This window comes from Balearica regulorum, chromosome 7 (genome assembly GCF_011004875.1).
Source record: "Balearica regulorum gibbericeps isolate bBalReg1 chromosome 7, bBalReg1.pri, whole genome shotgun sequence".
Taxonomy (NCBI): domain Eukaryota; kingdom Metazoa; phylum Chordata; class Aves; order Gruiformes; family Gruidae; genus Balearica; species Balearica regulorum.
In genome coordinates this window covers 18,743,500-18,753,198 of record NC_046190.1, presented here as the reverse complement: position 1 = coordinate 18,753,198, position 9,699 = coordinate 18,743,500, and positions in this window count along the sequence as shown.

Here is a 9,699-nt window from a genome sequence, read left to right as displayed (position 1 = left end):
TACGTTATTTTAACCAGTGTTAAATCCAGATTAAAGTAATCAAGATAATAATAATGTGGAAACTAGTCTATAATAAAGTGTTGACTATTTCAAAATGCTACCTCCATATACTTTAGGATACAAATGCTTTGCTGACTGTGATTGCATTTATAAAACAAGCTTTAAAATTAAGATTAAAAAATGCAGTCCATCATATGTTTCCAATAGAGGGCACACACAGCACCTTGCAGAATGAAAAACTTTTGAAATCCACTCTTACTAACTGATGTGACAGAACTATTGCCAAATCATATTCAGATTCCTATAGACATTAACAATTTGTGCTCCACTTCTGACAAAAAGTTATCTGCTAAGTTGGGAATGTATTTCTCTGGTTTGCTTCATAATATGCAAATTTTAATTATTCAGAAAATCAGTGTAAGTTTTCCTTACTTTTTTGCCCATGTCCCCACAATGTGTAAATAGTTTTCTGAGAGAAGATGTGTGATATTTTCAAAGGGTAGACTGCAAATGGATTTTCTGTCTACACAGGACAGTGCTCAGCACTCAGCATTAAGAAGTGCAATTTAATCTCTGCTCAGAATGATTTGACTGTAACGAATTTCAGATAGCCACAGCATTGCTTTTTGCTTTGTTTTGTGTTCATGTATTTTAGAGATTTAGTGAAACTGAGCCTGTCAGCAAGCTGGAAAGCTTTCTAGCACCCAGCAGATGTGATTCATGACAGCCACTGAATTTTAGTGTTTCACAAGGACCATTTCAGCCTCTTGTCTTGTTAAGAGTCTGCGTGTAGCCACTATTGGAACTGGTTGGACTACACGGTCAGACAACACAGAGATGATGCGCAATGGTTTCTGCTCTGAAGAGATGACCATGCCACTGCCACCAGTAAGGCTTGCTGCTTGGATAACCTGAGTTTGAGGAATAACAACAATTAGGTGCACAGAATGTAAGCAAGGCAGAAGTGACGCCCGGAGGCAGATAAAAGCCTTTTGAAGGCTTCACAACCCTATATTTATTCTTCTTTCTTTGAAGATCCCACATCCCTACAATCTACCCAACCTGTATGTTAGAACAATATTTGGATTCCTCTCAAACACTCATTTGACAGCACAAACTTACTATTATCTAAGCTAGGTTATTAGCCCATACTGGCAAGCAATGGCAAGCCTAATTTACCCACTTACTTACTGCACACTCGTGGCTGGACTGCAGCATTTAAAGTAACTGGGCACTGATGTTCGAGGACACTTACTGATATGTGGGCACAACAGGTAAGGTCTCCACAGCCTTCACTGGCTACTTAGGAAATTGATTCAGACTCAAGTTCTTGTTCTTTATCTTCAAGGCTTTCCCAGACTTCATGCTGGTAAAGGCCACGTAAAATGTCCACAGTAAAGATCATGGTTAATAACTACTTGGGGACTGTCCCTGGTCAGAAAAAAGTCCATCCTGCAGGAGTCGCTTGATTGCAATCTTTGCCCCAGAAGTTCCAGCACCTCACACACCTTGCCACCTAGTGCTCCTAGTGCTTTCTTCTCTAGCAAAGGCTGAGAAAATTTGCGTTCGAGTACAAAACAAATAAACAAAAATCCTTGCCTGTGGTATGTGCTTCTTTCCCTGTGGTAGAACATGACAAATATTAGTTGCACTGGCTATATCTTGGTTGCATGACAGGTACTTCCCATGAGACACCTCAACCATTTAGACTGGAGACCAGATCCCTTTCAGTCTTTCCACCTATGGAAACCACTGCATGGAGAAGCAGAAGCATGATGCATGATTAGCTCTTAACATCACGTCAGGATAAAATGAGTTATAACCCTGGAACTGAGAAAAGAGAAGCATTCCACTGTCCCACCATTCAGATATGGTCGTTATCTAATGGCTGTGCTTATAGCCATTACTTAATGCAGTGCTGCATTGGGACACCACAATGATGAGCATAGCATAAAAACTGTATAGAATAACTCAGCAACACAAGCTTTCAGTGCTATCTGGAAAATAGCTCAGGATATGTGTAGGATGCATAACTAGAAGTGGATATTTCTGCATAGTAAATATACACCTCATTATTTTTTTTCTCATTTTCCTCATTCCTCATTCATATCCATCCATGGTGCCAAATGTTGCATGCTGTTTTTCATAAATACACAAACATTTCTTAGTAAATATACTTTACAAGTAGCCTTAATAAATAATACACTTAAGAAGTTTCTCCCCTTTTGCTCTGCCTGTGATTAGCCCCAGTTATACTGGCTGTGCCTTGCTGCAGCATTTCCTTGGGATTGTCTCCCAGCTCAGCGCAGCTTAAACACAGAGCAGCAAATTGAACCTTGTCCTCTCCAACCACTCCCTCTTACTCTGTTTGCTCAAGATAAGGAAGACCTGTTCTTTTAAGGATAAACTCTTGTCTACTACCATTTAGGACCTGGTTCAGCATTCACAAGCAGCCCTTTGTAAGCTGAGGTAGGCAACTCCTGCTTCCAGCTATTTATTCATGTGTCTGCATCACCCAGCTTCATGTGCTGTGAAACCAATAGAACTGCTAGGGCGGCGAATTAACATGGCAAAAAAATTAAGCTATTTTTTTGTCCACATCACTTTTTCAGCCTGATTCATTGTATTGCCACGCAAACAGCTGAGACAGCATAACAGCAGGCAGGACTAGGCAGGTGAACGCATGACCTGGAGCTGGGACAGAGGAAGGTCTGTTCACACCAACAGTGCCACCAAAAAAATTGTTCACTCTGTCTACTTTTTGCTTCTTCAACTTTCTGTGAAAGGTTTGAAAGCTTCTATGCTTATGCTATGGTGATATCTCAAGAAAATAACTTATCATAAAATTCCATTAAAAGATTTCATCTGCAAGTAGTCCTAAGCTCAATTCATTTCTCACTGAGCTCAGGAGGAAAGACTCTTTCAGGTTTCATCTGCTTTTCTTCATGGACTTCTCTTGCCACTACATTTAGTGGACAGAATTCCAGAGTGCCCCGGACTTGATGCTTAGTCTCAGCAACATTTTACAGTCATGCGGTACACACACACATATATGTACACACACACACATATATTTTATATATATATATAGCACCTGTAGGTTCGGGGCAGCATAAAATCAGATCAATTAGATTATTCCTAAATATTTGATATAAACTTAGCTTATGAAGCAAAGAGAATGTGTTTGGAGAATGCAAAGACAGAGTCCTGTTCTCATAGCCCACAATGTGCATTGCAACACTTTTTAAAAAATTTATTTTAATTTAAGAATAGAAATCCAATATGGCTTGGCAAAAATTTAAAAGGAAAAATCCCAAGAATCCATTATTTTTTTGCTGCTTATATTTTATCAGCTATAGAAGTGATTTTATTAGTGACACAGTGAGCAAACAGAGCACAAGACTGAGACAAGAATTTGTGATAAGGTTGTAATCACCATGGGGGAAGACTAACAAATCTTTATCAACTACACATTAACTTTAGAAAAGTAAACAAAAAACTTATAACACACCCTCATTGCATGTGACAATGAATGTTGGTAGGAGAAGTGCAAAGTAGAGTCTATGCAGTTGAATGAGCTCCCACAGAAATATTTACTGCTGTAGTCTAAGGACCACGCTGATCTCCTGCCGGAAAACAGGAAAGGGTTGAGGATGAATACAAGTAATTCAAAATGGATCTAATTAGTGGATGAAATAAATAAAAGAGCTGTTGTTGGTCCTAAAAACCAAAACAGAACCCCAAACAACACAGATGGAGGCTGACTGGCCAAAGTATTCCCAGGGAAGGGAGACAAGGGCTCAGATCTCTGCTTCATTACAGCAACTCCCCTTTCATTTCATCCCAAAAACATGCCCCCACTAACAACACAGGGTTACTGCCTGAGTAAGTAAGGATCCTGGGCTGAGGAATGTGAGATCCTGTATTGCCTGTTTACCCTCATCTGTTCCTTTTCTTCTGCTTTATCTGTGTCTCTTTCTGCCAGCTTGCACCTACTCCTTTGGTGGATCCCAAAGGGTGGGTATTGAACAAAAAGACAGAGAAAACTCGCAGTCTCTGTGAAAACAGCCTGAGGTTTCTGGCACTCAGATGGACAGAGCCTGTGATTTAGGTAAGTGTCTAATTGATTAGCTGGATAGAAAGAGAAAAGTGAAAAAAAAAAAAAATCCAAAAATCCTGTTGTATCATAGCAGAAGCAGATAATTTTTTTTCTTCTTCATTTCTGTCTTTTGTTCTATTAAGAATCAGTGTAATTACATTTCTGCTCTGGATGTGGTAATAACTATTTCTATTTGTTTTTATTTTAACCTGGTTTCAGGTAAGGATTATTTCTAGGTAACTAACTCTCTGTCCCTACAGTTTTGGTGAAATTTAAACCAGAAATATTGGCATATGTTAGCACTCTTTAGTTTCTCAGGATCTTGATGATGATACCTAGAGGGTAACAGAAGTCTCTACAAAGGGATGTCGTCTACATAGAGCAGTCTGGCAGCAGGCAACATGGAGGTTTCATGGAAGGAGAGTCTTCCAGTGACTGTCAATAACTTGGAAAGCCCTCTAGCCTCCAGCAGAGCAATGGCAGATACAGCTTACCCCACTGCAGCGCTCAGGGAGGTTCCGGCACTGTTTGAACCACAGCAAACATAAGCATACACAAGCAAAGCACCATAGGCTCAATTACCTTAATACAGGTATACAGCATGTTTGATGCACAAGCAGTGCAATTTAATACTAGGACTGCAGCACGACTGGGAGTACGCTACGGAGAAGCTTGCTGTGTGCAGTAGTCTGCCAAACATCGTGTCTCCGAACATCTTAATTAATTGTTAGTTATACTCTGCAATGAGATCTTGTCCAGAAGGCTTTGCATTAAGAGTACAAACTGCTGTTAGTGGAGTGCAAAGACATTCTTGCCAAAGTAGCATTTCCAAAGGAATGAGAGCCTCTGGAGCGAACTGCCAAAGAGCACAACTACATTGAAAATGGAAGAACATGCGGTTTTGGGAGCCCTGGGGTACAGTTCTTCCTATGTATTGATTTGAGGAAGCCATTCCATATTTTAATTACAGAAGAAATGAAACAGCACTGGGAAACCATCAGCTATGTATTGGTTATGTGTATAACTATTAAATGCAGTTATCAGCACTGGTTTGCACAAGTAGTAAACTAATATGTGAGTCCTTGCCATATTATTCTTTTGAAAATGAGAACCTAGTGATGAGTGTTGGCTTATTTTTTGTACAGTTTGTTGTTACTTTTTACTAAGTAGTGTTGTTTCTCAGCACTTGGGAACAACTGCAGAGAGTGTCTGATTCATGAGCTGTGGATGGGAATTGGAGATGAGAACCTACATAAGATCATAAGAAAAGTTATTCCTGTCAGACTAAGTGTCTGTCTAGCCCAGTGTCCTGCCTCTAAACCAGAGGCTGGGGCTCTCTTACCACTGCTAGGAAAATGTCTGAGTCTCACTGGGAGCAGAAGCAGCTCCATATCAGCGGCCTCAACTTTGACATGATGGATGAGAGCCCCTGAAACCTCTCTGAGCAGTGGTGTGCTCTGACTGACTGTACCTTGCTGGATCTCTCAGCCAAGCACTTGCCTGGATTGCCCTTGAATCCCTGTAAATGTTTTGCATCCATCACACCTAGCCCCAGAACTTCCCCTCTTGCTCTTTCCTAGGAGAATGCCCCTTGCTTGTGTGTTGCCTGTGCTCTCCTGTAGACAGTGCAGATGAGCTTGTGAGATTGATTTCAAGCAAGCTAACTTGCCCTTTAGAGAATTTATCTCTCCATTGTCTATAGAGGGGACCTGTAAAAATGCTGAGAAATAGGGAGAATGAGTCTGGGCCTTGGACTCTCCATCTCTCAGCCTCAGTGCTGGAGTTCCCTGAAGTCCCTGCACAGCAGCCATAAGAAAAAGTAAGTACATCTCACCACTCTGCAGGAAATTACTTTAATGATGCAGAAGCAGACCACCTGTCTCCTCAAATCATTTGTTATTTTTTTTCCTTGAAGAAATGTAAATACAGGACAGAGGAAGACTGGCTGGAGCTTAGGCTACCATATCTACTGTGGTGGATAGCCCTGGCCAAAATAGTTGTCATGATTTTGGAGTCAATAGGGACATTCTCTTTGCTTCTCACCATCAGACCTGTTATGTAAAGAAAATTATTTGTAACATTTTCAGGCTTAGCACTTTCAGTAGCCATTCTGATGTTAAAATTTACTGGTTTATTAGGTGTTGTGTGCAGGCATTCAAAATACAAAGCTGCATCACCTTCCTGATGGCAAAGTGCTAGTGATAACAAAAGACTTGGGAGTTTACCTTTCCTAGATCCGTTTTCTCAAGTTTCATTCAATATCACAGCTGGCTGGTATTTGCATCGGGATATATTAATGCTGGGGCTAGTCCCAAAAATCTCAGCTATCTGGCCCCAAAGAGGAAAGATGGTTCCTGGTTTATGGCAAAGGTATGCTCTTGAAGAGACTCTACTAGCATTTGATGAGCAGTCAGGTAAACATACAGTGTTATTGCAAAGTAAGAATGTTTATGGTAATACTAGTTTGCAGGCTTGGCGACCTGAATTCACTGTGTTAAAATGATGGTCAAGAGAATTGCAGCCACAGTCCTTTTTTGGTTTTGTGGTAGAGATCAATCCTGACAGACCTTTGAACTTTACTAGATACTTTTCCTCAAGGTGTTAAACATATGAGGTTTTTAAAATTTCACACTAGACCTGAGCCCCCATAGAGATGTCAGCTTGGTGAGGAAATTGAATCACTACATTCTGCATTTCAGCAACAGGTTCTTGTTCCTGAATGAATGCCTCATGATTTTCTCTGTACTGCCAGTAGCATTGTCTAAGCCAAGTTCTGTAGGGACCACACACCAAAGCATGCAGAGTTCACAGCCATGTGTTTTTAGCACTGCTCACAGTATACCTTGTCATAAATGTTTGCAAGATTAGAGCCTTTGCCTGTGTTCACAGCCTCCTTGAAAACAACTGCCTGGTTTATGTTACTGCAGGATATTCCTTATGCTTTAAACCTGGGCGTAAAAAATGGTCTGTATCACTAAAATCCTTAACCGGATAGGGTAACACAGATCTGTGGTGAGTTGACCCTGGCTGAGGGCCAGGTGCCCACCAGAGCCGCTCCATCACTCCCCTCCTTCTCTAGACAGGGGAGAAAAGGTACAACGAAAAGCTTATGGGTCGAGATAAGGACAGGGAGAGATCATTCACTAATTATCATCATGAACAAAACAGACCGAACTTAGAGAGGGAATTCATCTTATTTATTACTAAACAAAACAGAGTAGAAGAATGACAAATAAAACCAAATCTTAAAACACCTCCCCCCACCCCTCCCATCTTCCCGGGCTCAACTTCACTCCCGGCTTCAACCTCCGCCCCCCCAGCAGCACAGGGGGACGGGGAGTGGGGGTTACGGTCAGTTCATCACGCGGTGTTTCTGCCGCTTCTTCATCCTCAGGGGGAGGACTCCTCTCATTGTTCCCCTGCTCCAGCGTGGGGTCCCTCTCACGGGCTACAGTCCTTCACGAACTGCTCCAGCGTGGGGTCCTCCACAGGCTGCAGGTGGAATCTCTACACCCCCTCATCCTCCCTCCATGGGCTGCAGGGGGACAGCCTGCTTCACCATGATCTTCACCACGGGCTGCAGGGGGATCTTGCTCCGGCGCCTGGAGCACCTCCTGCCCCTCCTTCTGCACTGACCTTGGTGTCTGCAGAGTTTCTTACATCTTCTCACTCCTCTCTCTGGCTGCAAAAGCTCTAACTGTTTTTTTTTCTCTTTCTTAAATATGTTATCACAGAGGCGCTGATTGACTTGGCCTTGGCCAGCGGCGGGTCTGTCTTGGAGCCGGCTGGCATTGGCTCTATCAGACACAGGGGAAGCTTCTAGCAGCTTCTCACAGAAGCCACCCCTGTAGCCCCCCCGCTACCAAAACCTTGCCACACAAACCCAACACAAGATCAAAACAGAAACCAGAGCTGAAACTAATGACCTAGAATTGTGCTAATTATATGAGAGATGCATGACATTTCCTAAGTGTTCAGACCTTTGAAAGGGTGCCGTTACAGGCAGGGGCTATTCCTAGGGAGGGATGGTATGGAAAGGTCAGCTGTCAAAAAGAGTCAAGGATGCAGACAGGTCTAGTTCTCTGTTGCCAGTGTATTTAACAACCAAGAAGGCTGCCTTTCTCAGGCGTCAAGTCTGGATCACTGTAGCACACGATAAATCTCTGGAACAAGGGGCAGGGTTGCAGTTCATGCAAACTGTAAGGAGTATTGAAAAGCCTGACTTGTTCCTTACATGATACTATAATTGCAAACTCTTTGGAGAAAAGTCTACATGCATTATTTATTTGTAGACCGTCAGTGAGGACTTGTTTAGCTGAAAGTTGTACGTGCTTCTTGTAACATAAAATAATGAATCCAGTGAAGATTGCTTCCTTTGTCTTTCAGTGACTAACAGAACAAACTAGGTAGATTGCCCTTGCTTAACTCCTGTTTCATCTGTATTCTCTTGCTACCACCCCAAAACTGGCATAGCACTCAGAGTTGACAGCCTTCTAAGGTAGAAAAGATACTGCTGTCTTCTTTCTGTCATCTCAAATGCCGGGAGAATCTTTTCTACAGCTGAGATATCTGATAAATTGAGCTAGAGGCTTTGTTACTGCAGAGAAGTTTTTAGCGAAAGAACTCAGCTTCATGTTTATGTAACATGACTTGCTCTTTCTTCACGGAATCTTATTTGGTAAAGTTGCCTCCTTCATAAGGGTCACCTTAGAGAGCCAGGAGCACAAAGGATCTTATTCCATGCAAATTGCCCTAATCATTTTGAGGACAATACAAAATCACTGTTCAATAAGTTAGTCACAATACTCAACTAAGCTATTTTCACTAATAAATTGTGCTATTTTTCATGTGAATATCCCTAAAACATGTGGTAACAAGGACCTCATTACCAGATCAGAACTATAGTATAATGTCATTTTTAACAGCACCAGGAAACCGCACAGTTACAGTGTGGTGTGGTTAGGGTAGAATCCCATGTTGTAATTTCTTCAATATCAAGATGAAGATAAGAGGTTCCCACTCTGGACAGTCATTCTCTACCTCCAGCCACAGTTTAGCTCTCACTTATGATGATTCAAGTGTTTGGGGGGGGGGGGGCTGCCCTAAAATGAAGCAGTGAAATGATGTGGGAATTTGATTTTCTGAACCAGATGATTTCACAGATCTGCTGTAACAATTGTAACATGGGACTGCACTCTCACAAGGCTCAAAATGTGTTCCTTCACTCCTAGTCCTTTCAGCAACCCTGCTCCTAAAATTTCTGGGTTTTATAACCACCTATCTGTTCTTTTGTCCCCACTTCTTCCCCATGGATTGCTGACAGCCCTCTACAGACTCCAGATCACCTGCTCATCCTTGCTCATCCAAATCAGAAAGACCTTCTAGCATGAAAGTAGTTGCGCAGGGGAGCACACACTTTTCTGTGAATTATTGTCTTGACTTTCCGACACTTGTCTCAAAGCTGTTTCATTATCAGCTATGTGTGAACTGTATAATACATATCCCTGCTAATCATGTCTTTAATTCTTTAGTTCATTGAGGTATTCCTCAGTATTGAGCGTTTCTGGAAAATACAATACAGAGCTTCAAAATCTTCATTC